General features: G+C 39.8%; 1 protein-coding gene and 1 long non-coding RNA gene across 3 annotated transcripts in view; one reads left to right on the plus strand and one right to left on the minus strand.

Annotated features, from left to right (window-relative positions):
* Positions 1-17,217, minus strand: part of STEAP4 (STEAP4 metalloreductase) — a 29,099-nt gene extending 11,882 nt beyond the window's left edge. The window contains exon 1 of one of the 2 annotated variants that reach the window (XM_042475188.1): positions 17,053-17,217. The gene's annotated coding sequence lies outside the window, so the exon portion shown is untranslated. The remainder of the gene's footprint in view (positions 1-17,052) is intronic. The other variant, XM_042475187.1, reaches the window with a different exon arrangement.
* Positions 17,218-21,038: 3,821 nt separating this feature from the next.
* LOC121932998 lies at positions 21,039-24,749 on the plus strand. The gene is made up of 3 exons (XR_006104440.1): positions 21,039-21,292; positions 21,759-21,882; positions 24,515-24,749. It is a non-coding gene; the product is annotated as an uncharacterized LOC121932998 (long non-coding RNA).
* Positions 24,750-25,153: the final 404 nt, after the last annotated feature.

Here is a 25,153-nt window from a genome sequence, read left to right on the forward strand (position 1 = left end):
ATCATAGCATTATAGCCGTGTAATGGAAAAGTGCCTCTTGCTCCCAGTCAGTCAACAAGAATCTGGATTTAGGGCAAGGATGGGCTACATGAAAATCTACAGATGCAGTTGGATCATGGCTCCTATCCCTCATTTCCACTGCCTATGCTGGATAGATTTGATGGAATGTATAGTCCAAAAATATCTGGACCGTCACAAACTGCCTTGTTCCTAAATATCTGTTGTTTGACTTTACCTTCCTGCTTTACCTGGGAAGCAGAACTCCATTACGATTCCTTGTCAGTAAAGAAGGTTTTGGGGTCCAGTTAAGATCACAGGGACCATCAATTTGGATATATTATGGATCTATGACTCCAGATTACGCAGCCATAAATAATAATAATAATAATAATAATAATAATACATAATACATTTATATTTCCCGCCTCTATCTGCAGATCGAGGCTGGATTACATCCAATAAAATGAATACAGATACAAATACAAATTACAGTCAATAAAATACTAACATTATTAATAAAATTACTTAGGGATCATAGCAGCATAATAGTCATAATCAAGGAAGTGGAACATTTCCTTTTAATAAAGCTCTTATACAGAATTGGGTATAAGAAGAAATCTGTCTTAAATGCCTTCTTAAAAACATCCAAGGTAGTAATAAGACAGATCTCTTCAGGCAGGTTGTTCTACAATTTGGGAGTGGTGGCAGTAAACGCTCTATGGGAAGTCGTTGTTAGTTTAACCATTTGATATTCTAATAGGTTCTTCCCTGATGTTCTGAGAGTGCGGGCAGATAAATGTGATAGTGAATTCCCTGCTATAAAAATAATTTTGAACATGGAGGAGATCCTCCTCCATTAATTCTTCCTTTGTTTTATTTTCTAATACCACTGCTTTGGGGAGGGCTATAGTCAGATTAAGATAAGTAGGTAGATAATAATAATAATAATAATAATAATAATAATAATAATAATAATAATAATAATAATAAATTTTATTTATATACTGCCTTTCCAATTATCAAGGCTGTTTACAAAATTGCTACAGCAAATCCATAAAATACAATACAATAATAAAGCTAATACACATATAAAATATAACTCTAATGCAATACAATGTAATATAAATAATTTCCTCCTCCCCCCCCCTTTACATTTATAACAAAATATCTAACTATAACAAATATAAGATATAAACTAAATCATAAAGTGATGTGTGGTAGGGATGTTTCCAAACCTGTGTGTATGCACTTCTCTTCATTAACATGGTAGGTAGACTGACAAGCAGACAGACAGATAATTGATAGATAGCTGGAATTATGACCAGGGCTACATTGAGATAGGTGGAAGCCCTAAACTACATCAAGTTTAAGAGACCACGCAGGGTTTATCTCTCTGTCTCTCTCTCTCAACCACAAACACACACATTTTTGTGGGGGCTTTTTGCATGTGTATTTCACTTTATTTTGTTTTTACAGGCTCTTTGCAACCTGGGTCTTTATGTTGTAGCTTTTTCCTAGCTTGTGGATAAATCCCGCACTGTACTTGACTGTTCTGTTATGGAACACTCATGGAGAAGTGCAAACACATATGAAACATCTAAAGTCTAGGATCATAACACAGCTAATTACCAGTGTAATTTATTTTTTAAAAAAGGAAATTAGGTTCTTTTCCTTCTGCAGAATACTTTCAGCCAAAAGATCCTGTGCCATGAATTTTGATAGGGCAGATAAAACGAGTCATTTGGGGTGATAAATCCTCCCACAGAGCCTGCACAGCTATTCTGCTTCTCACATCTCTGCCTTTTATCAAGAGAACACTAAAACTGCCCAAAGGTTTTTCAGACATATGAAGGAGAGTCCTAAAAAGATGTGCTTAATGTTGTCTAAATCATAACAAACTACTGAGAGAGCTGCAAATCTAACCACCTCAACCGGTTCCCATAAATACATAAGAACCAGGCTTAAAAGTTGAGTCGTTTTCTTTGCATTTTCAGGGTTGTTGAACTGTTCAGAGTTTAAATGTATCAAACGTTAATCCAGTCCAGTCAACTGCACAGTGAATTAGAGTTGAGTCCATAAAATGATGGATATTTCAAAGGCGGAGCCGAGATTTAAGTAGAAAGTGATAAACCTGGATGGGTGGGTCAGCTATGCAGGGGACATAACATTTTTTTCAGGCCCCAAATCCAGGACTTATGCTCAGCACAAACATACATTTGGGAACCTAGTCTTCAATGTATACATTTTAACCATATATTTGTATCATGGTAGGCCTGCTAGGGCTTTTTCACACAGTTAGAATGCTTCCATTTCACTTTAACTGTCATGGCACAATCCTTTAGAAATCTGGAATTTGCCACTTGAGGAGATCTCAGCCAGAAAGCTCTAGTATCTCCTTCAACTACAAACCCAGGATTTGATAGACTGTTGCCCTGGCAGTTAAAGTAGAATCATAGTGCTATCACAGTGTAGTGTGAAAGGTCCCCAAAGCTTATTGCTCTGGATTACAACTCCCAAAATTACTCAGGGAGGTTGGGAATGGTACTCCAAAACAGTAACCTTCCGAGCTTTGCTTGAAAGTCAGCATGCCAACATGCTCAGGCCTCCTTATTCCCTCTAAGCTTATTTGCAGTACTCACAGTAGCAGGTGTGTAGTTTCAGGTCTGTGAATTTTTCAAGCAACAATATATTGTTGTGATCCTTCCAGGCTGTAATGCAAAGCATTTGGGAGTGGCTTGATCATGAATGATAAATTCAGATTCATTAATTCTGTGGAAGAACTACTCCTGAAAGCTGGTAGAAATTGCTTGTTGGCATGAATTAAAATAGCTGCTTGCATTTCTTGATGCTCCTTGTTGGTGAGACTTTGAATCCTGTCATGACGTTTATGTGCATTTCAAATTATAATCTGTGTGTCATGGGGGTTGGGGCAGACTGACTTACAATCTGGAAAAACCAATACTTTATTGGACTTGTGTTCAAACTGTTGCATTCTAACAGGTAGATACACTCCAGAACCCAGAGGGCTGTACCACCCAATTTTTAGCTCCTTCAGATCTCTGGAAGAGTGCAGGGTTTCATAGGGTGTCATAGTGGATAGCATTTTTGGCAATCGTAAATGACAATGTTTCACTTCCAGTCATCTTTATCCAGTCACCTTTATGGCGATTCTGGAAGAGATCTGGGGAGCACTATAAAGGGACATTTTACAACATTGCAAAGGGTTTTGACCCATTTTACTTGGGGGTTTTTTGTGTTTTTATTTTAAAAAACTTTATTTATCATTAGTATTTTTCATACATATTTTAAGATGGAAACATTGGGCCCATACAGACAGGCCAAAATAAAGCTGCTGAGAGTCACTTTGGGTGTATGCTATTTAAATGATGCATGTGTCCTAAGTGTCCAGAAACTGCACCAAAGCCATGCTCCAGTCCTTAGGACTGCAGCGCAGCTTTGACGCAGCTTCCGGACTCTTAGGACGCATGCATCTTTAAACAGCATACCTCCAAGGTGACCCAAAGCAGCTTTATTTTGGCCAGTCTGTATGGGGGCATTTTTCCATATAAATCCATATTTTACAAATATATGGGTTCCAAATGGATCCTGCCTCACATAAATCTCTGCAATCTATCAACAAAATTGTTACTTTGTATGAGAATCCAATCTCTAATTTTTACGCTTTTACTCATTTCATTATATGCTCTCTTTCTTCTCTTTTGTTCTTTTTTCATACAAAACTTCCTGACAACAGTCATTTAAAGTCGATTTTTGTCTTATTTGTTATGTCTTGCTTTTCTTTCTCTATTGACAATGATAACATCCTTCGTTATTTTGTAATAATCATCCAGAGTCTCTTGCTTGTCATCTTATTTGTTTTTGTCTCTGATAAATTTCATTAGCTTCAGTACTTGTTTTGTTCATGGTTGCGAAAGGCTGGCCAGGATTAGTCTAATGGGACACTGGACTCTCCCCAAAACTGCATGTGGCCATTTTACACCTTACATTAGGCTACACTGAAAGGGAAGGTAGCTACATGTGTCCCTGTAAGGAGAGGGTGTCCTTGGTAATTCATTGAGGGAAGGGATGAGAAATGTGTAGTTCTCCAGATGCTGTTGGACTGAACTTTCATCACCCTTGGTTGTGGTGACCTGGGCTTTTCAGAAGTTGCAGTTCCACAACATGTGGATGATCACAAGTTCTCCTCCCCTGACTTAGCAGGTAACTGTTTCTCTTGAGCCACTCAAGGAAGGAAATTACCCTGGCCTATATGGTAGGATTAGAATGGCTCATGCAGTCAATATTGTATTGCCATTTGCTAAACATTGTGTAGTGCTCTCTTCCCTCATCAGCTTCACTTCTGGACATGATCAGGGTGTTAATTGGGTTGGGCAAGCTAAGTGATGTGGGTGTTAAGGTACTGTGTAAGAGATGCCTTCTCATTAATTGTCCTGGACTGCAGCCAGCACTCACAGACACAAGCTGATAAGAATAGCTCAGCTCAGCTAGTGGAGGCAAACACAGACCTTGCAAGGATTCAGCGTGAAAGCAGTCTAAGAAGTCAAGCCGAGGTCAGGATACCAGAAGTCAAAGCAATCGGAAAGCCAAGCCAAAGTCAGGATACTGGGTGTAAGAGTGGTCAAAGCAGTCTGAGATCAAAGCAGCCAGAAGATAACAAGGGTCCGGTCCGAGGTCAAAGCAACAAGGAATCAAGATACAAGAAGCCAGTGCTAGCAGCAATCACACCAAGGGATCATGCAATAAACTCTGGCAAACGGTGAAGGTCTCTCAACAGTTTAAGTAAGGGAAACTCTCCCCCCGTGCCACCTGAGGCTGGTTGGCTAATTGCCTCTCTGCAATCCTCTTGGATCTGCGCCTGCAAGCACTCTCAGCCCTTCTCTCTTTGAACGTAGGCACCTCCAGGCAAGCTTCCTCCTCAGAGTCACCACTAGGCTGTTGCACCATAGGAGGCCCTTCTCTAGCACTAGGACCTGGTTGGGCCTCCTCCTCTGGGGCTGGGAGAGCACAGCTGGGACCTGGCAGAGCAGGATTGCCACCTGGTGTAGCCTCAATCAGCTCTTGCTCTGGAGGAGGCTCATCCTCCTCCTCATCCTCTGAGAGCTGATTTTGGCTGGCCGTGACATTAATGATGTAAATTTTTCTCTTTATTCTTCCTGTCCTTGAAGTGGGGTGGAAAATATTATTATTCCTCCTGCTCATCTTGGAGAGTGAGATATTTCAACTTGGTTGTCTCTCACAGACAAGTGAACTATTCCTGACAAATTCCCAAAGAACGAGGGCTACAAAATAATAAGCTGGCTTTTTCTTCCCAACTTTCTTTGCAATTAGTGGTGTGAACCATAAAACTCTGTTCACAGTGTCCAACAAAGAAGGAGGGCCTATCTTTATCATTCGAATGGAATTTCCTCTCTCCCCCTGCAACCAAGTAGAATAATTCAAATTGCCTTGACTGAGACTCATACAATTAAAATGGATGACTGATGCACTGTTACTTTTATTACTTAAGCAAAACAACAACAACAGCAGCAGCAACAACAACAATGTCCTGAACACTGAATTTCTCACTGGTGCTTGGCTCATTTTTTCTTTTTCAAATGAAGTGTCTGCAAATTCCTACACATCAGTTAAGCAGGTGCCAAATTTCAGAGCTTATAAATACTTGAAATGAACATCAAGAAAATAAATAGCAATAGCAAGTACATTTATACACCGCTCATCATTGCACTTAAACACTCCCTACAGTGTGTAAGCTAATTGCCCCCAACAAGCTGGGTACTCATTTGAGCAACCTACGGAAGGATGCAAGGCTGAGTGGACTCTGGATTGAACTCACAACCTTGTGGCTGTGAATGGCTGCTGTACTGGCATTTAACCACTGCACCACCAGGGTTCCTATGCTGATCTCCTATGTTTAATTAACAACACATCCCTACTTGCCACCATGTGATAGGCCAGTAGTTGCCAGTTGCTCCATAGGGCTATGCATATGCATGTACAAGGATGAATAAAGAGTTATAGAAAATGGCACCTTAGGGATAAAGAACTGAACAGTACTTCAACACTGGCCATGAGACAATATTCTCCACCATACCTGATGGCAGCATTTTATTTTAGGAGGAACATGGCAGGATGTATCACATACAGAAAGACCTTTCCTTCATTACTTTGCTACTGCTCTCCACTCCTTAGCATCTGCTGCTTGAGGCAGCTGCCTCATTCTACCCAGTGGTAGGGTATTTGTTTAAAATGAGCTCCCTTCAAGCCATGCTGTTCAGCATAATGCCAGACATTATGGTGTGACAGCGAGTTCAATTACTGGTAACCCTAAGCTGATAGCAGAGATCTGAGTTGACCCTGGTCACAGACAGCTTTTGCCAAGCAGCTAAAACAACATTTCTGACTCTAGTTCAACAATAAGAGGGATTTTCCTTGATATTGCAATTGGGTCTTCTTGCCAGCTAGTGCTAGTAAACTGCCCGTAAAAAACCCACACAATACACATGTTCTTGGCACTTTTCGGTGTTGCATAATTACTTCCAGCATGAACCAAGTCCATCCAGGAAGTAAATGAAAGAAAGCAAAACAATAACAAAAGTGACTTAGCTCAAATGTGGGCCTGGAGGTATACTGGCACTTTCATGGCCACATGCCCCCCTCACTTCCCATTCACCTCTTGTGTGCAATTTTTCTTCCCATCCCTGTTTAGTATTTCACTGTCATGCTGCAGAACTTCCGCCCCCATCATAACACAATTAACTTCAGATTATGGAAGTGTTATTTTTTGAGCTGGAAAGAAAAAAACACACACACCCTCTCCCAAGCTCGTACCAAGTATTCAAATCAATATGAGAAACATTTAAAACTAACTTTGGTTTGCCACAGTGCAAGCAAAATTAAGAATATATATATATATATATATATATATACACACACACACACATACATACACCGGTGTGTATATATATATATATATATATGTGTGTGTGTGTGTGTGTGTGTGTGTGTGTGTGTGTGTGAAAGTAGGGAGAGGAAAAAAATTGATTAGCTCACACTATATGCCTGATCTTTTAAGCAAGGGCAGAAGATTGCTAGTGAGATGTTTTGTCTGCATTTTTGTAATGATAGAAATTCATATCAACTGAATTTCTTTAATTTATCCAACTTGTGATACATGAGACTATCAATGGGAGCATACATACCTCCCAGAGAGGAGAGTATGTGGGGAAGAAACCATAAGCACCAGTTTTTTTTCTGTTTCAGATTATATGCAACAAAACATGCATGACCAAAAATGAGTACTGTATTTTGAAAAATGAGTGCAAAAATGCTTTAAGGCTGTGCACTCTGAGATATGCAAAAGTTTCCATGTCGAAAGGGGAGCAGGAAATCTCACTGATGGAATTCTGAGTCCGTCTCACTGGTGGGATTCTGAGAATTGCAATGAAAATAAAATCAATTGATTTTTACATCTCTAGCTGTTAGTGGAATGGAAATGGAAAGGAAGAGAATTGTATTCAAAAAGCCTGAGTCCTGGAGCAGGGCTGACCAAAGATATTTTTCTGTTTCAGGCAAAGCATCCAAAGGCTATCCACTGCAAAATGAAGTTGGGCAATAGCCAAGATCTGAAACAAACACAGAGTCTCAGATTCTAGAAGAAATCTTTCTCCTCAAGAAATAGCCAAACTTGTTTCACCTCAGAAGTATTTGTATGCTCTTGTGGGGGCTGTTAAAGGAGGGATATTTCTTTTTTCTTCAGCTTTTGCATGGTACCTAAGGCCACTCAAGTTATTTTGATTTCTAAGGTAAAAAGAAGAAGAAAAGAAAACTGAGCCCACCTCCTCCAAAAGCTGCTTTCCCTTGGCAGTAACAATTATAAATTTACTGAGAATTTGCTGCCATTTCATAACACCTCAAATTGGCTGCCTTTGACCAGCTGCTTCACTTGTCTGATTAAAGGTCATTTTTGCAGGTGATACTTTGCATGGTTACATTTTTTAAGGTTACATCCATTAACAAATCCAGAATAGAAGTATCTAGCAACTGTCCATTGATGTAGCAGGAAACAAAGCACCTGCGGCCCATCATTCTATTTGTAGGAATCACTGACTGGGATGCTATGGAGTAGAAAATGTTCTTTGTGTCCAATTATTTAGATCAATTTATTTCCCAATATTGATAGCCCATTTGATCATGGCATCTTTGACCAGGTCTTGTTCTAGTTTTCTTGACAGTAATGTTTTATATAGTTTTGATGTTTGTTTGGGTTACCCTCCTGTTCGTATTTTGTCAATTTCATCATCTTGCAGAGTAAAGTAGCAGAACTATCTGCTTCTTACAATTTTAAATCTTTTATTTATTGATGTAATAACCAGTAAATGTTTTGAACAAATCCTTGTATTTCTTCTAATTCTTTCATTTCTACCTCTTCGTTATCTCTCTCCCTCCCCTTTTTTTGTTTTGTTATATCACCATATCTTAACCAGTTGTTAGTAGTTTTAAATCTACCTAGTAAGGCCTCTTGAGGCAATACCCAATCAGAGATTCCTCTATAAAAGTGCAGTTTCATTTTTGACTAGTGTTTTCAGTATAGATTTTCACAAAAAATGGTGCTCAAAGTTGATGTGTAACTTGGCTTTATCATGCCACAGATATATATGTCATCCAAATCTTAGGTTGAAACTTTCCTGATTCAACCATCTTCTATTTTTAAGCTTTATCCACTCTATCAACCATGTTAAGATGTTTGCTTGATAGTACAACTCAATGTCAGGAAGGTTACAGCTGCCATTTTCTTTAATATCTGTCAGCATTTTTCATTTGACTCATCTTCCCAGATGAATTTTTTTAGTTCCCTGTTTCATAAGTCAAATTTTTATTGCTTGTTATAATAGGTAACCAGGAAAATAGAAAGTTCAATCTAAGAAGGATTGACATTTTTACCACAGCAATATCACCCAAAAAAGGATAGTTTTAAGTGTTACAGGAATTGACATTTTATGTTCTTAGGTTCCTAAACTGTACCTCTGCTTCAGCACACCAATGTTTGTTTTGGTGTCTCTGCCTGTCCCTCCCCCCTTATTTATGTTTGAATGGCATCATGATGATGATGATGATCTGATGATGATAATGTTTAAATTCTGCATTATGCTGGCTGTGTGCTGTAATAAATTTGATTAAAATCTGCATTGCAGTTATCTTTGTAACCTAGAGTTACAGATGTGTAAATGCTCCAGATTCAGTAACACTATGTAATCATAATTGTAGTACTCTTGCCACGACTGTAAATGCCTCCTTAAGCCCAACGGAACAGCCATAAACCACCTTGCGTGATGGAGATTTGTTCAGCTGCTGATTGGGTTGCAAGGAAGAAAATGTGTCCAGTCCCTTCTCTCTGGCAAGTAAGGCTGTGAAAACTAAGAACAGCACCCCGTCACAATTCTTCATCTCAGCCTTGCTCACTGGTGGGAGAGGGCTGGAAATACAAGTAGAAGTACTTCCTCATACGCTAACTGGCAGCTGAACGAACATCCTTTGCTCAATGTGGCTGCTGGCTGTTAAGGTGGGCTTGACAGGCCAGGAGACTTTCCTTAGTTATGCATTCATAACTAAGGACTTTATCACATGAGACAGGCTCATCATATTGCAGCAGGTTTATAGCGCCTTTATTCGGAGCTCACCAGATGATGTTGTCCCTCTTCTGTTGTCTTCCCATGAGAGACCATTTTAAACGTGTTTCCTTTTATTAACGTACACACAAATGCACTAATGACTTCCTTTTCTGCTTCTGTTTTATCATTTCCTGAGTGAAAGTTCAATTACATTGTTATGCTGATTTGGAGTGATCAGTGAATGTGGTGAGAAAGGAGAAGGTGTGGGCATTAAAATCTGAATTCCTATCCCCATCTGCTCCCCTTTTCTTCTGTCTCTGTCTGTGAACAATGAAATGTGATGAGAATAATATCTTTGAGGAGGTACTGGGCAGGCACTCCCAAATGCTGTATGCAATAAGTTTTTTTACACAAATAGATGCTGTAATTGCAGGAGAGTTTCAAAGGTGTGCAAAGAAAGAAAGCAATTCTGATTATATAGCACTTTTACATATGATGGCACTGTAGAGGGAAAAGGTGATAAGGCTTTAATTAACTGATATAGGATATTGAATAAAGATGATGATGATAATGTTTCTTCACAATTCTCTTCAGGACAGCAGGTGTTCTCAGTCGAAAAACTAAAGCCTTTTATTCCTCTGCTTTGTTGTTTCGGGTATTGCGTGGCCAGCTTCACTGTCCATGTCAAGTGTCTGCACTGCTCTCAAAGGCCTTTGAGTGCAGCATAATGTAATATCTTGTGCTGTCAGATCAAAACATTCTTCGGCCATAATCTGACAAACTGCATATGGCTAGAAACAACTGTCTCAAGAACTTGGCTCTGAATAGGGAACTTGGACGGACAACAAACAATGGAGCCTCTCTTCAAACAAGAACAGTCAGCACCTGGGCAACAAGATTTTCTAGAATAAGCAGGGTGAGTCAAGAGCAGATGAACAGCTGGGAAATGGAGATGGGAATAAGTTTGTTTCCTCGGACAAATGTGATATATAGAAATTCATAACTAATTAATTTGTAAAAATCAGAGTTTGTAAGCATTTTTAAAAATTTCCCACAAACATGAAGCAGCTCTAGGTTGAGGATGGTTGAGGATGGGCTGATTCCTTGGAATAACTAGATACAGAGACATCGATAAAATGAATACATAAACATAAAATTTATAGCTAGCATGATGACTGACTGTAATTGGAAGATGTGTGTGTGTGTGTGTTTGTGTTTGTGTGTGAATTGCTTATATGAACTTCTTTGGGAGAGTTTGGCTGTTGTGGTGGCATATTGCGAACATTATTAATATTTAAACTAATAAATGACACTGTTTTAACTGCCATGGTTCAATGAGATGGAATTTTGGGAATTGTAGTTTTGTGAGACATTTAGCCTTCTCTCTCAGAGTGAGATCTGGTGCCACAACAAACTACAAATCCCAGAATCCCAATGCAGTGAGCCATGACAGTTAAAGTGGTATCAACCTGGATTATTTCTGCAGTATGGATGCAGTCCTAGATGCGAAGGAAGACAGGGTTTGTGTAGGTCTAACAATTCTACAGAGGAAGACAGACTTTCAGGTAATCTTGACATGAAGGAATGAGCAAAAACAATGCAGCAACTGTCAAAATATATTTTCAACAGAATTGTAAAAAACATGGGAAGCCTGTGCCCTTTTGCACCAGGTTACTCTAATTTTAATTTCTGGTAAAACACAATGTTTGCCAGGATGTTTGGGTGCATTCTGCAGTGTTTCTATAAACAGAAATATGTGGTAATTACTGTCAATACTTCCATATTTAATTATGGATTTGTCTAGAAATTTGGTTCATGAAAGGGCATATATTTTACCCTCCTACACCGTGGCAAAATACTAAAGCCTTTCCTTGTTTAACCAGTTCTTTCCTTTAAAAACGTATTCCTATAAAGGAAATGAAACTGATTCCTAGAGAATCAGGTCTGCAGTGTGAAGTACTTGCCATTCCCTGGTAAGGGCTTTCCATTTTTTGTCGATAAGGAAACAGTTATTATGTGTTCTTGCACCTGAACATGAGGAGTGTGGCGAGAAAACAATAGCTGGTATGCTGTTCAGTTGCTGCTGTTATTGTTGTGTGCCTTTAAGTCATTTCTGACTTATGGTGACCCTAAGGCAAACCTATCATTCAGCTTTCTTGGCAAGATTTGTTCAGAAGAGGTTTGCCATTGCAGTCCCCTGAGGCCGAGAGCATGTGGCCTGTCCAAGGTCACCCAGTGGGTTTCATGGCTGAACTGAGAATCAAACTCTGGTCTCCAGAGTTGTAGTCCAACACTCAAACCATTTACAATCTTATAACTTTGGGATTTAACCCTCAAACCAGACAGCAGTCCAATTGCAGGGTTTCCTATGTGCTGCAGGTTGGGGCACTAGTAAATGACTATGGTAGTGGTTTTTTGGTTACAAGGTGCATTGAGACAAGCAGCAGGACTCTGAGGTTTTCTTCAGCTGCCTGTCTCAATGCACCCCATGACTGGGAGACTACTGAAGTCATAATTTCTCAGTGTCTTAATCTGTAGTACCTCAAAACCCCTTCATTTGGGGGTGCTGCCTGGTTTAAGAGGTAGGCTTTGGGGGGGGGGGGGCACTGGCAACCATAGCCGTGATGGTGGAGGTTCATCATCATAGCTCTGTCTGATGATGCAGGATCTCAGTCAACAAAGTTTGGGCAGGACAATTATAGAACTCCATCTAAAGCTCCTCAAGACCCCCCCAAATTTTCCTTCTGTGTTTGTTACCTTGGAAAATTTGCTAGGAGAAGGTTGAGAAAGGCATGACCTCCAGTTGAGTCTGGTCCATTTAACCTCCATCTGTTCAAGCCAATAACAGCTTTCTAAGGTCTTAGAGTATATTTACACTAATTTAAATGTTATGGCTTTTCCATCCTTGGAACCCTAGAATTTGTGGTGTGGTGAGGTAGTTTTCTGTTTGAGAGTTCCAGCAGCATGGTTCCCAAACTTCAGTCCTCCAAATGTTATGGACTTCAGCTCCCACTATCCCTGGCTGCTGGCTAAACTGACTGGAGCTTTTGGGAGTTAAAGTCCAAAACAACCAAAAGACTGGAGCATGAGAACTCCTGATCTAATGCAGTCCCTTAATTATAGGAATTTAAAAAAAATAGATTTTTAAATATCTCAGCAAACAGAATCCTAGGCTTCTGTAGAATGGACACACATAAGAGTTAAAGCTGAAGCATGAATGGTTGCATGTGCACTGCAGACATAATCCAGTTTGACACTACTTTAACTTCCATGGCTCAATGCTATGGAATTCTGGGAACTGTAGTTTTGTGAGACATCTAACCTTCTCTGTCAGAGAGCTCTGGTACCACAACAAACTACAATTTCCAGAATTCCATAGCATTGAATTCCATGGCCATCAAAGTGGTGTCAAACTGGATTATTTCTGCAGTGTGAATGTAGCCAATGTCTTAACAGTTATCATACCATTAAAGTGTGCACAGTAGACATTCTTGCTCTGGTGTTTGCCTTTGCTTTTCCAGCCCTTCTAGCTTTCTAAACTAGCAACGTCAGCAATTAAACCCACAACTTTCTTCATAAAAGTGTGGCCTTTATCATTTTATCACATGATTCATAGGAATCCAACATAATTGTATGTGTGTCTCTGCATAGCTTCACCAGGGTGTAACCACAGGTGTTTTTAGCCACTAGGTTAAGGCAGTCTTATTTCAATGGGAATTGTAATGCGAAAGTAAAATGTTTCTTAGCTAGAAAGATCATTGGAATGACAAATACCTCTCCTCTGCTTTCTCTCAGACAAAAGCAATTATTTACATATATAGTACAAGAGGGGCTCAATTTAAGCCTCACACTTAGAAATAATACCATCCAACTGCACAGAAATCACTGATTATTTCAGTGCTCTGACCAGAAAAGTGCATCATATATCTTCCAAAGAACCAAGATCTTGAAAATCCACTTAACCATGGAGAAGTACTTTTACAAAAATGTCTCTGGTCTGGTGCTCTATTGATTTATTAAGTATTTTTAAGCATACAATAGGACAATGCAGAATGTTCCTTGAGATTCCATCTAAATATTTTTGCATGCAACTGGAATGCTGGCTTTGTTATTGTTTCAGACTACTCTAAATCACCCTTTAACAATCTAGCAGCCTGGAAGGTCATCCCTTTGTTTTCCCTTCTTAAAAATAATGGCACAGCCTATAGCTTCTAAAAAAAATTATATCATTTTTGAAAATTACAATAGTCTGAAAATATGTACCCATGGACATTTTTTTGACAGGTTGGAGGTTTACAAGGGATATGGGATTTTTCAAATATGAGATTTTTCAGAGTAGAGGTGAAATATTTTCAACAGTGGTAAGCCTCATCGGGATTGATGATATGAAACAACTATAAGGAAAATAATTAAATCTCATGCATTTGCAATTATTGAAATATTTCCTTGCCAAGTGTTAGAAACATTTTTATATGCATTAAACCCCCCCCCCCCACTTTATAGATTATCACACGGGAGGCTAAGTGCTCAAATTCTATGGAAAAATGGGATTTAATTCCCGGAAAAATCCCACAAAAATGGGATCATTTTCAGACACATCAGACACAACGGGAAAATCCCCAAAGTAAAAAGCGTCCAATGATGTTCACTTTCTGTGCGGGTTAATGTCAGACTAATGCTCAGTGCCCCCGACGTGGACTGAAAATGATCCCATTTTTGCAGTATTTGTTCTGTGTGGGATACCCCCCAGCATCGTCTGACAAAGATCCAGCTTTTGTGGGATTTTCCTGATTTAAATCCCATTTCTGCACGGGATAAACTTCGCGTGATAAACTCCTTTGTTCAATGTAGGTTATAAAGTGGTGCCACTTCCCTCCACATCAGTTTGACCTATTTCCACCTCTAATCTATCTGACTGCCATGGCTTGTGAGGTAGGACAGTAGCCCACACCATTTGCTTGGCATTGCCAATTGATGACTTGAGATAGTCCTGACCAGCCTGCATCCTCCTACTAGATAAAGGCATTAGAGCTGGTGGCTGCTGAGATCAGCAGCTGTGTAGGTATATTTCCATACTACATAATGATAGCACTTCCACCCCACTTTAAGTGCCATGGTTCCTTCCTAAGGCATTCTGGAATTGGTAGTTCAGTGAGGTGGTTAGAATTCTCTGGATGTTCACTCCCACACCAAACTAAACTATCAAACTAAACACCAAACTAAAACCCAAGAATTCTACAGGGTGAAGCCATGACCATTAAAATGTTATCAGATGGCTTGAGTTGTACAATACAATGCAGATCCACCCCAGGATGACAATACAATGATCTCTTATGCCAGTATGAGGCACTGGCATTGATCAGTATATGACAGAGCTTGGAAAAGTTTTTTTGGGGTGGGGGGGGGGGGGGGGGCAGGAATACAATGTCCATGTTGGGGATTCCAGGAGCTGTAGATTAAAAAAATCGTTTGCAATCCTTGGCCACAAATTTACCACCTCTTGGGCCATCTTTTTTCTCCCTAGAACTTGGGCACGTGAATGTAAGGAACCACATAAAAGATAGTTGAATCTTTAGGGCAAAAGAAAGCATATGATTTTGACAAGGTGGTAGTGTGTGTGTGTGTTTTAAAAAAGCATTTTCGTGATCAGAATTTTTTCAGTATTTTTAGTATTTACTGCAACATTCTTCCATGGGGATCTTATTTATTGTTTTAGATTTTTCTAAAAAACAAAACAAAGCGAAACAAAAATGAGCTGAATGGGGAGTGACCCCTTTCCTGGTCACTCCATCACATTTGTATCAGCTAACTAGTGCCTCCTCTTCTGCTTCTGTGCCCATGTTGGCTTGTTTAATTGAAAAAACAAAAACAAATACCTTTGAGAAAAAAATTCCTAGCATAAGCTTTTGTGGACATCAAATCTGATGAAGTCCACAAAACCTCATGCTTGAAATATCCCTTTCTCAGTTAATCTCAAAGGTGCTGCAGGATTCCTGTCTGTCTGCCTGTTTATCTATCTATCTGCTGTCTAACACAGCTGTCTTTGAATCATAGTTATTGTTGATTTGGGCTACTGTCCAATCTCTACGCCCACTTCTTTGGGAGCAAACCAGTTCAGCACAAAAACAACCAACATGAGTAAATATGCATAAAATTAGGCTGCTGGGAAGGCATACAAAATTGGCATGTGCCTGTGTCTGCACAGATAACTCCCCATGGACTGGATGAACACATAAGAGCTAGCATCTCATTCCCATCAGTTACTCCTAGCTAGAGTAAACCTGTTAAGTCTATTGTTGAATGTTGGGTGAACACATAGGTAAATCAATGGGTCTATTCTACTCAGGACTAACAACAGGATTTAGGCCAAAGGTATAGGCTGTTCAGGCTATCCTAATTCCCTTCCATCCATACATTTTTTTATTACATGAAGGGGTTAATGGGAAAAGGGGATGTTCCTCTATGCAAAGATAATTTGTCAACTGACATTTTGGGGGGAATATTCTGTTCTGAAGAGAAGGAAAGGACATCAGAACTTCCCTGTAAAGCTGAACCCTCTTATAGTGACTATGATAATAAATAATACTTTTCATCCATGGTACATCACATCACATTTTTTTTTACAATTTAAGTGGAATATCTTTGCATTAGACACCTGTGAGATACATGTTGAATGCATTACAAATCCAGCATCAAATTTCGGAATAAGTGACTCTCCAGTATCTGTCTCAGTTTACTCATTGGTAAAGAGAACCATATTCCCTTGTTTCTAAAGAAGACATTGCATGCAGCTGCATGGGCCATTTAGCTAAGGCTGCCCTTTTGAAAAAAGGAGAAGATGCTGTGTGTGTGTGTGTGTGTGTGTGTGTGTGAGAGAGAGAGAGAGAGAGAGAGAGAGAGAGAAATGGCATGGTGAACTTGAGTGCTCATACTTCCTCCCATTGTGACTTTCCTATTGGTATACTGCTTCTCCATCCCTGGAGCTAGATTTTTCCCATTCAAAGAAGACTGTATACCCTCAATAGAGTAGCCTCAAGCTCACAAAAGCTTATGCCATAATTGATTTGTGAGTCTAAATGTTCTATAAGCCTCTTGGTTGTTGAGGCATTCCTCTCTATGATTTTGATTCTAACCCATCATGTCTCCTTCTACCTGCCTTTTGCAGATTTTCAAAATCTGCCATTTCAGTTTTTGTGATACTACCAAAAAGGTGGAATTCCTTTCTCTCTTTACATTTCTACCAGTGGAAGGAAAGCTGAAATGAATTTATAGTTGTGGTTTCCTATCCTGCTGGCACAGAACAGACTAACTTGGAAAAAGTGCCTGTTTCTAAAAGTACACATTCAACTTAAAAGCGCCAACGGAGACATTCTGGGAAATATATCAAACTTCCACCAACCTTTTTTTTGTAGCTGAAACTTACCTTGCATACACGTCAATGGTTCCCCTCTTCCTTCTCAGTACCTGAGCAAGGCTACACCAGCTTCAACGGCATCTGCCTGGAGGAATTACAGAAGCTCTCTTTTTGCTCAGGACAGAGTGGGGAAGAACTTGCTTACTCCTGGACATTTATCAGCTGGACAGCAGAGGCAAAAAAAGGAGGAGGGAAATGAGGAAGATCTAAAATTGCACAAGGCTGTGTATGTGTGTGTATGCTTGAGACCAGAGACACAATTTCCGAACAAGACCCATAGGGAAAATCCCTGTCTTAGTATTTGACTGGGTGAGGTTCAACCCTGGCTGCTTACACTTGCATGTTGGCAGGCACCAACCTCCTGGTTCCTTGCCAACTCCTTATTCTATCTGCCCTGCTCTTTATTTTCCAATGCAGTGATGTGGCTGGCGGCTACAGGAACAATCCCTGCCTGTATTTTAGATTTCAGTCTATAATTTCTTGCAGAGTTTGTTCATTATTTATTGAATGATATTTTCAAGATCAGCTTCTTTCTCTGAGAATCTCAGGAAGGGGGGGGGGATAAAAAACTCCCTACTCTCATTTTTTCTCACAACAATCTAGTAAGGCAGGTTAGTTGAACAGATAATGAGTGGCAAGATCCTTCTCCAATCAACTTTGTGACTTTGAACCTGAGTTCCCTTGGTTATAAATAACAAGTAGGCTTTTACTATAGTACAGTGGGCTCTTGCTATTCAATGGAGTTTGGTTCCAGGACCCCTACCCCCCACAGATTCCAAAATCCATGGATGCTCCAATTCCATTATATACAGTGGTGCAAGAAAAAGGTGTCTCTTATATGAAGTGGCAAAATCAAAATTTGCTTTTTGGAAATTGTGTATTTTTTGAATGTTTTCAAGCTATGGATGTTTGAATCCGTGGATCCAGAGGGCCATCTGTATTCATGGCATAGGGACAACTGCTGTTTTAAAAAAGTCATATACAGTTATCATACGGTATTAAAAAGTATATATGTGCCTTCTAGTCACCTGTTGACTTGTGCCAACCCCATAAATTTCATTTCATTTAAAAAGTATACTATATATACTCGACTATAAGTAGACCTCACATATAAGTCAAACTTTTGGGGCCAAGTTTAGTCAGGGTATGGGGTCTGAAGTTCCTGATCTGCACCAGAATGAGTCATTCTTTGTGACCATAAAGTACTGAGCTTGGCAGACCAATAGCCTGACTTAGAAGGTAGAATCTTCTTACCTTCTGATCCTCTGGATGGTTCTACCCACTGCTTTCCTGAAATATAGATGATCACCACTGAAAAGCAATGGAAGGGGAAGGTCAAAGCAATGGATATGCATCCCTAAGCAGGAGAAAGGAAATCATAATCTTTAAAGAAAAACTGACCTTAAAAATCATTTTGATTGCCAAGGCAGCTTTGGACCTCCTATTTCTTTTTTCATTTTCTTTTAAAAAGAAGGCTAGCTGAGCAATTATCTGTTCATGCAGATACAATCTCTGCCCTAATTTTTCTAGCTCACTGAAGGCTATTTATATTGTACAGTGCTATAGTAGTTGATTAATTGCCTGTCTGCTAACTGATTAATTAATGACAATTAAATGTATATTACCAAAACATCAATGCAGATATTTTTGATGTATTAAAAAGAAGTGTAAGACTGTTTACGCTTTTTAATTAACAAAACCTACCCATCAGTTTTAGCAAAAGAGGCTACCTTCCATAGTTTCCTTTTTATTTGCCAATATACTAATATAGCAAATATAAAATAACCTCAGAAACTTAATGTGCTTTTCTTGTTGCCTCATGAATTCATATTTACCATCACTAATTAAAATGTATGCCCTCTGATGAATCTACTAAAGCTTTTGTTAATCATGTACTGATTAAAGTTTGAAGCTCTAAAAGAAAAACATTTTATAATAAAAACAAATCTTTAAAATAGTTCCAAAATGTCATTTAGGCATTGAGAGATTTATGGTTTGAACAGTTAGGTTACTGTAAAACTTCAATACAACTGAACTAACTGAAAATAAATAAAAAGATGAGGCTTATATAAGGCTGCAGCCTCATCCTGCAAAACTCAGTGTGGATATAGACTGTCCCTAGCCTGAATCCTATTGTTAATTCCCATGAAAGTAGGCTGCTCAATCTGTGGGAGTTACCTATGCATTAACTTAACATTTAACAATTTAGCAAAACTCTCCAACTTTTCACAAAGAAAATCGGGACCGATGTGCAGGACTAGGGCTGACGTTAACCAGTGCTGTAACCCATGGTGTCAACCCCGCATTGACCTTATCCCATACCACACCATACAGAATCCTTAGTAATGTTTTTTGTACTATTGTTACTCATAAATTGTAATTCTTGTACATCATTGAATATGATGATAATAGTTGTGATATAAATAACTAACAAAATTAAAATTATACAGTGTGCCTGTGTCATACACAGGCATATGTGGCTTTCAGCATACACTGAAAGCCACGCACTGGAAGAGGCAATGGTGTGTGTGCTGCACTGCACTGCAGCCATGAGCCCCATTGTTTTCAATGGGGCTCACCATACATGGTATTTCCATTACACTGGGGGGTGGGGGGGGGGGAGTTGTCCAGATCAGATCCCCCATGTAAGGGAAGGGCACAGTATACTTTTAAATTACAATATCATATGCACAGCCTAAATGTATTTACATGTATATAGTTTCATGTTTTATATTACAACTATTTATTTATATCACAACTGTTATCATTATATTCAATGATGTATGAGAATTACAATTTATGAGTAACAATAATACAAAAACATTACTACTAAGGATTCTGTATGGTGTGGTATGGGATGAGGTCACCATGGGTGAAGTGAAAACTTGGTACTGTGTGATGCTTTTAAAGAAAATTTTAAAGTAATATTTTAATTAAACATTTTTTTACATTTTTAAATTTAATTTTTTAAAAAAAATCTGGGGTCCCTTATTTCTCTTCTCACTGAGCCTCAGCCCACTCATACATCTCTTCAGCATTTTAAAGGAACACAGGGAAATGTCATAGCTTCTTTCTGCCAAAAGGTAGATGTTTGGGGAGCAGTGGTGTCACTCCCACTTAGAGTCTCACCTGGTGTGGTCTGCATTCTCCATTATACCCCTATCATTGTGGATCGGCAACATTAGAATATGGTCAAGACAGCAAAGTTATTCACTGAGAATTAAAATTTATGCTGAAATGGATGCTTAGCTGAAGGTACATTTCTGCCTAAGCTCTACTGTGACTTTATTATAAAAGTCTTACTAGTAAGCCAGTGAAAGTTTAGCAGTCTATATACTATAAGACCTGAATTTTGTGAATTGATGACCAGCCTTAGTGGGCACCCATTATCTGTGAATTAACAATGAAGTAATCTAGGGGTGTTTTCTTTCTCAGTCAAATCTCAGAAAGATTTCCACTAGAGTTACTGAAGGAGCACCAACCCAGTGTACAAGAGCTACTGGCCCACTATTAAGTTTGGTGGGGCTGGTGGTGGGCTCTAGAGACCTAGTTGTCTCAGGTGTGGCTTCGGTCCATTGGAATCCCCTCCTCAGAGTTGGCTCCTTCTGTGATGGTTTCTTAAAGGGTGTTTGAAATCTTTTTATCTGTCTTTTCATTAGAAAATATTTTTTCCTGCCATTTCGTGTTTGTTTTTAAAAACTTTAAATTAAATGGCTGAGACCCAACAGTACCACTGGCAGAACACAAAGCTCCACCAGCATATTCACACTGTCCTTCCCTGGCTGGCAATGCAGCTTGGTGACACCAGACTGCCACCCTGTGATCAGTGAATACCAGACTTTTCCTTTCCTTTCCTTTCCTTTCCCGTCCCGTCCCGTCCCCCCCCTCCCCCCCCCCTCCCCTCTCCTCTCCTCTCCTCTCCTCTCCTTCCTTCCTTCCTTCCTTCCTTCCTTCCTTCCTTCCTTCCTTCTTTCCTTCCTTCCTTTTCACACTTCTTCTGTCTATAGGACTTATCTATATCCTAAGATTATTGTGACTACATGTAGGTATAAATCTTGGCATTCTCTGTCTCTTGATATCCAACTGTCCCATTTTAGTGGGGACAATCCTGTTTAATCCTCTGATGTCCCGTTTCTCAAACTACATTTAAAATGTCCCAGTTTGTTTCTCTTCCTCTCACTTTGTCCCATTGTCCTCAGGTTACTTCAACTGCTGCAAAGTGAATTCAAAGTGCAAAAGTAGTTTGCAAGTAAGTAATTCAACAGGCTGGGGGGGGGGGGAGAAGTGCCAGTAATACCCTTCCCAGTAGGCTCAGGCAAACGCGAAATGCTGCAGTCTCTCCTAGCTTCTGTGCTCTTCTTCATTTATAACCCATGCTATCTTGGCCACACTCTGAATTTGCTTAGCCACACATGTCCTACTTTGTTTTTGTGAACTATTGGTGGGTATGCTGTTCTGTAAATTGGAATAAGCCTTTTAGGCTAGTAAATCTTCATGTTTCTTATGGGCTATATTTTGAGTTGAACATCTTTGCCTACATAAACTTTCTGTCAAGATATAACGGCTATCCACATGGGCTAAAAGAAATGACACTGCCATAGTATGAAATCTACCTGTTCAGATGATGCACATGGCCAAAATAGGAGAAAAACAGAACCAAACCATGCTCTAGGGCTAAATACCAGAGCAAAAAACATCTGTTTGCTTCGCTCCAGGTTGGAAAATGCGAACTATTACACTCTCATGCGGACTGCATTCTGGTACAGAGGTGGTCAGGAGTGGGCACCCTGGGCTGACAATTATGATGGTAATTATGATGATGTCATCAGTGGAAGCTTGGTAAGTCAACACCTATGTAACTTTAATTGACTCAGTGGTCCCCAAACTGTGCCCTTTAAGAAAGAGATTTTGGACTTCAGCTCCTAGAAGCCTCAGCCATGTTGGCCAAAAGCCTGAGATTCTGGGAGCTGAACTCCAAAATCCTTTAAAAAGCACAGTTTGGGGACCACTGGACTAAACTGATTTTTTTTTTGTTTAGTTGGATTAACAATTGAATTTTGGTCTATGAGTAAAGACCTCAGAGAGTAAGGAGCACTTTTGGCTGTTCTTTCTCAGGCCATAAAATATCTGAAGCCTAAATGTCTTCAAACCTGACCTCAGCTCCCCATGAATATAATTACAGAATTATCTAGGAGTGCATTCTTTCAGGATACTGGCGCGGGCAATAGAGGTCATTCATGACTCTGTTCCAAAGAAAGGACTGGGAAACTGAATAAAGGTTGTCGTTGTTATGGGAAAAAGATGGTGTCAAACTGTTTATGAGAGATCAGAGATAGAACAGTGCGTCTTAGAGCTTATTTGTACAATCAAAATTCATAGTTGTTTTGGGTAGTTATCTTGAGATTAAGCTTTGTTTACACCAGAAGAACATTCCAGAAAGTTTCAAGCTGTGTTCCTTGTTGACCAGGATGAGCCATTTACATTTTATTATGCAACTGTGGACTCTATACATGAGAGATAATACTGCTTTTGTCCATGTGCAAATAAGCCTCTGATTTAACTCTTTAGCATAAGATGAAATGAGTTATTACTTGAGGACAACTGACCATGTGGACACTATACCAGGGGTGTAGTGATAGGTCACAGGGTGGGTCATGTGAACCCCACTCAAAAAGTGCTATGGGGGAATGAAGTCATTGCCTCTCCTATAACAATTTTAGAGGGCAAACTTGCTAAAATGAAGGCCCAGCTTGTTTGGGGCAATTAGCTTACACATTGTAAACCATTTAGGGAGTGCTTAAGTGCATGGATAAGCAGTGTATAGAAATATAATTTCTATTGCTATTACTAATCTTCTCATGAATATAGCTGACAAACCTGTATTCTAGACTGCTGTCATACTGCAGAAATAATGCAGTTTAACACTGGTTTAACTACCACAAATAAATAGTATGGAAATCTGTGATTTATAGTTTTGTGAGATATTTATCCTTGTCTGACAGAGAGCTCTGGTGCTACAACAAAGTACAAATCCCATGGAGCCATCCTATGGAGCCGTGATGGCAAGGAACAATCTAATTAAAAAGATTGTCATGGCCAGCCAAGATCAGCTCTCGGAGGATGAGGAGGAGGATGAGCCTCCTCCAGAGCAAGGGCTGATTGAGGCAACGCCAGGTGCTGTTCCTGCCCTGCCAGGTCCCAGCTGTGATCCTCCAGTCCCAGAGGAGGAGATTCAACCAGGTCCTAGTGCCACAGAGAGGCTTCCTTCGGTACCACAGCCTAGTGGTGAGTCTGGAGACGAAGCTTGCCTGCAGGTGCATTCTTACAAAGAGAGAAGAGCCGAGAGTTCTTGCAGACGCAGATCACAGAGGATTGCCGAGAGGCAATCAGCCAACCAGCCTCAGGTGGCACGAGGGAGAGTTTCCCTTACTTAAGTGGGAGAGAGACTAATGCTGGTTGCTAGAGTTTATTGCATGATCCCTCGGCATGATTGCTGCTAGCTCCTAGTATCTAGATTCTCTGTTACCTTGACCTCGGACCGGACTACGTTATCTCTTGGCTGTTTTGACCCTGGACTGTTTGACTACGCTGTTTCCTGGTATCCTGACTTCGGCTTGACTTTCGGAACGTTGGAATCTCTGGAATCCTGACTTCGGCTCGTATTCTTGACCTGCCCTCGGACTGCTTCTTTGCTGGGTCTGCTTTACTTCCACTGAACTAAAGGCTCTGTTATCAGCTACGGTCAGTGTTGCTGGCAGCTTTCCCGGACAAAGATTGTATGTACAGTGTTGTGTAAATTTACAGCACTATATAAATAAAGCTTAATAATAATAATAATAATAATAATAATAATAATTAATAATAATACAATGGCCCAGGACAGACTGCCGAGAAACGGTGGCCTGCCGGCAGCCGTTTTTCCTCCACAAGGACGGCACAGCCCTCAAATGGTGTGCTGTCACTGCGGAGTAAAAAGAACCCGGTATTTACGGGTTCTTTTTATGGCATCGCAGTGATGTTGCGAGTGCGCCACTGGCACACTTGTGATGTAAGTGGTGCACAGCGATGTGCAGATGCCATGCACTGCTTACATCACAATGGTGGCACCCTTATGGATGGGACACCACTATTATGGTGCCGCCACACTATAATGGCGGTGTCCCTAACCCTAGTACGGCACCAGCATGGTGTTTATTGGCGGTATGTACCAGGCCAAAGTTAGACTGCATTAATTGTGCAGTGCAAATGCAGCCCTAGTTGAATAGTTTTGCATCTATTGTAGATATTTACCAAGACATTACATTTTATTACAAATTTAAGCATTACATCTTAACAGAAAACCCAGAAAACAGGCTGAAGAGTTATAATAAAGATGTGAAATTTATGTCCAACACAATATGTTTCTGTCTTGGGTATTTCTGACCTCTCTAAGACATGGACTCATTTCTTTTTATTTCATTTCCTGTAACAGATTTGTTTCTAGGAACATCTGGTAATGAGCTAAAAGCTTACCAAGAGACTAATCCAAAAAAGAAAGAAAGAAAGAAAGAAAGAAAGAAAGCCAGCCAGCCAGCTTGCCTGCTCTTCTTTGGAAAACATTACATGTAGAATCAAGCTTTTCTGAAAGAACTTTTTGTGAAAAAAGAAAACAAAATTAACGTTAACCTGTGAAAATGAAGGGTTTAAATAAATAAATAAAAAGTCAAATAAGCGTAAGAAAAAGTTAAAGCCAATGCCTCTCAAAATTCTTTGTGCTATATTTGAGAAAAGAAATTGTGTGGAACCATTGCAATGATTTCCACCTCCAGGGAGATGAAAAAAAATCCAACAGTTTCTTGAGGGAGGGCTCACTATTAATCATGGCAGAAGGTAGCATAGCTTCACTCTTTTTTTTCTTAAGGATTTTGTATTTGTTGTTGCTACTGCTGCTGCAAGTGTAAAAGCAGAAACTGTGCTGGCAAACTGGCTTCCACTCTGGTAAAGGAAATGGGCCAGATGAAGACATTGTCACCCCTAATGAGAACTGTGCCCTCTCAAGGAAATTTTCCTTCAGTGGTGGTTTGAGTGTTGGACTATAACTCTGGAGACCAGGGTTTGATTCCCCGATTGG

Source organism: Sceloporus undulatus, chromosome 6 (assembly GCF_019175285.1).
Source record: "Sceloporus undulatus isolate JIND9_A2432 ecotype Alabama chromosome 6, SceUnd_v1.1, whole genome shotgun sequence".
NCBI lineage: Eukaryota > Metazoa > Chordata > Lepidosauria > Squamata > Phrynosomatidae > Sceloporus > Sceloporus undulatus.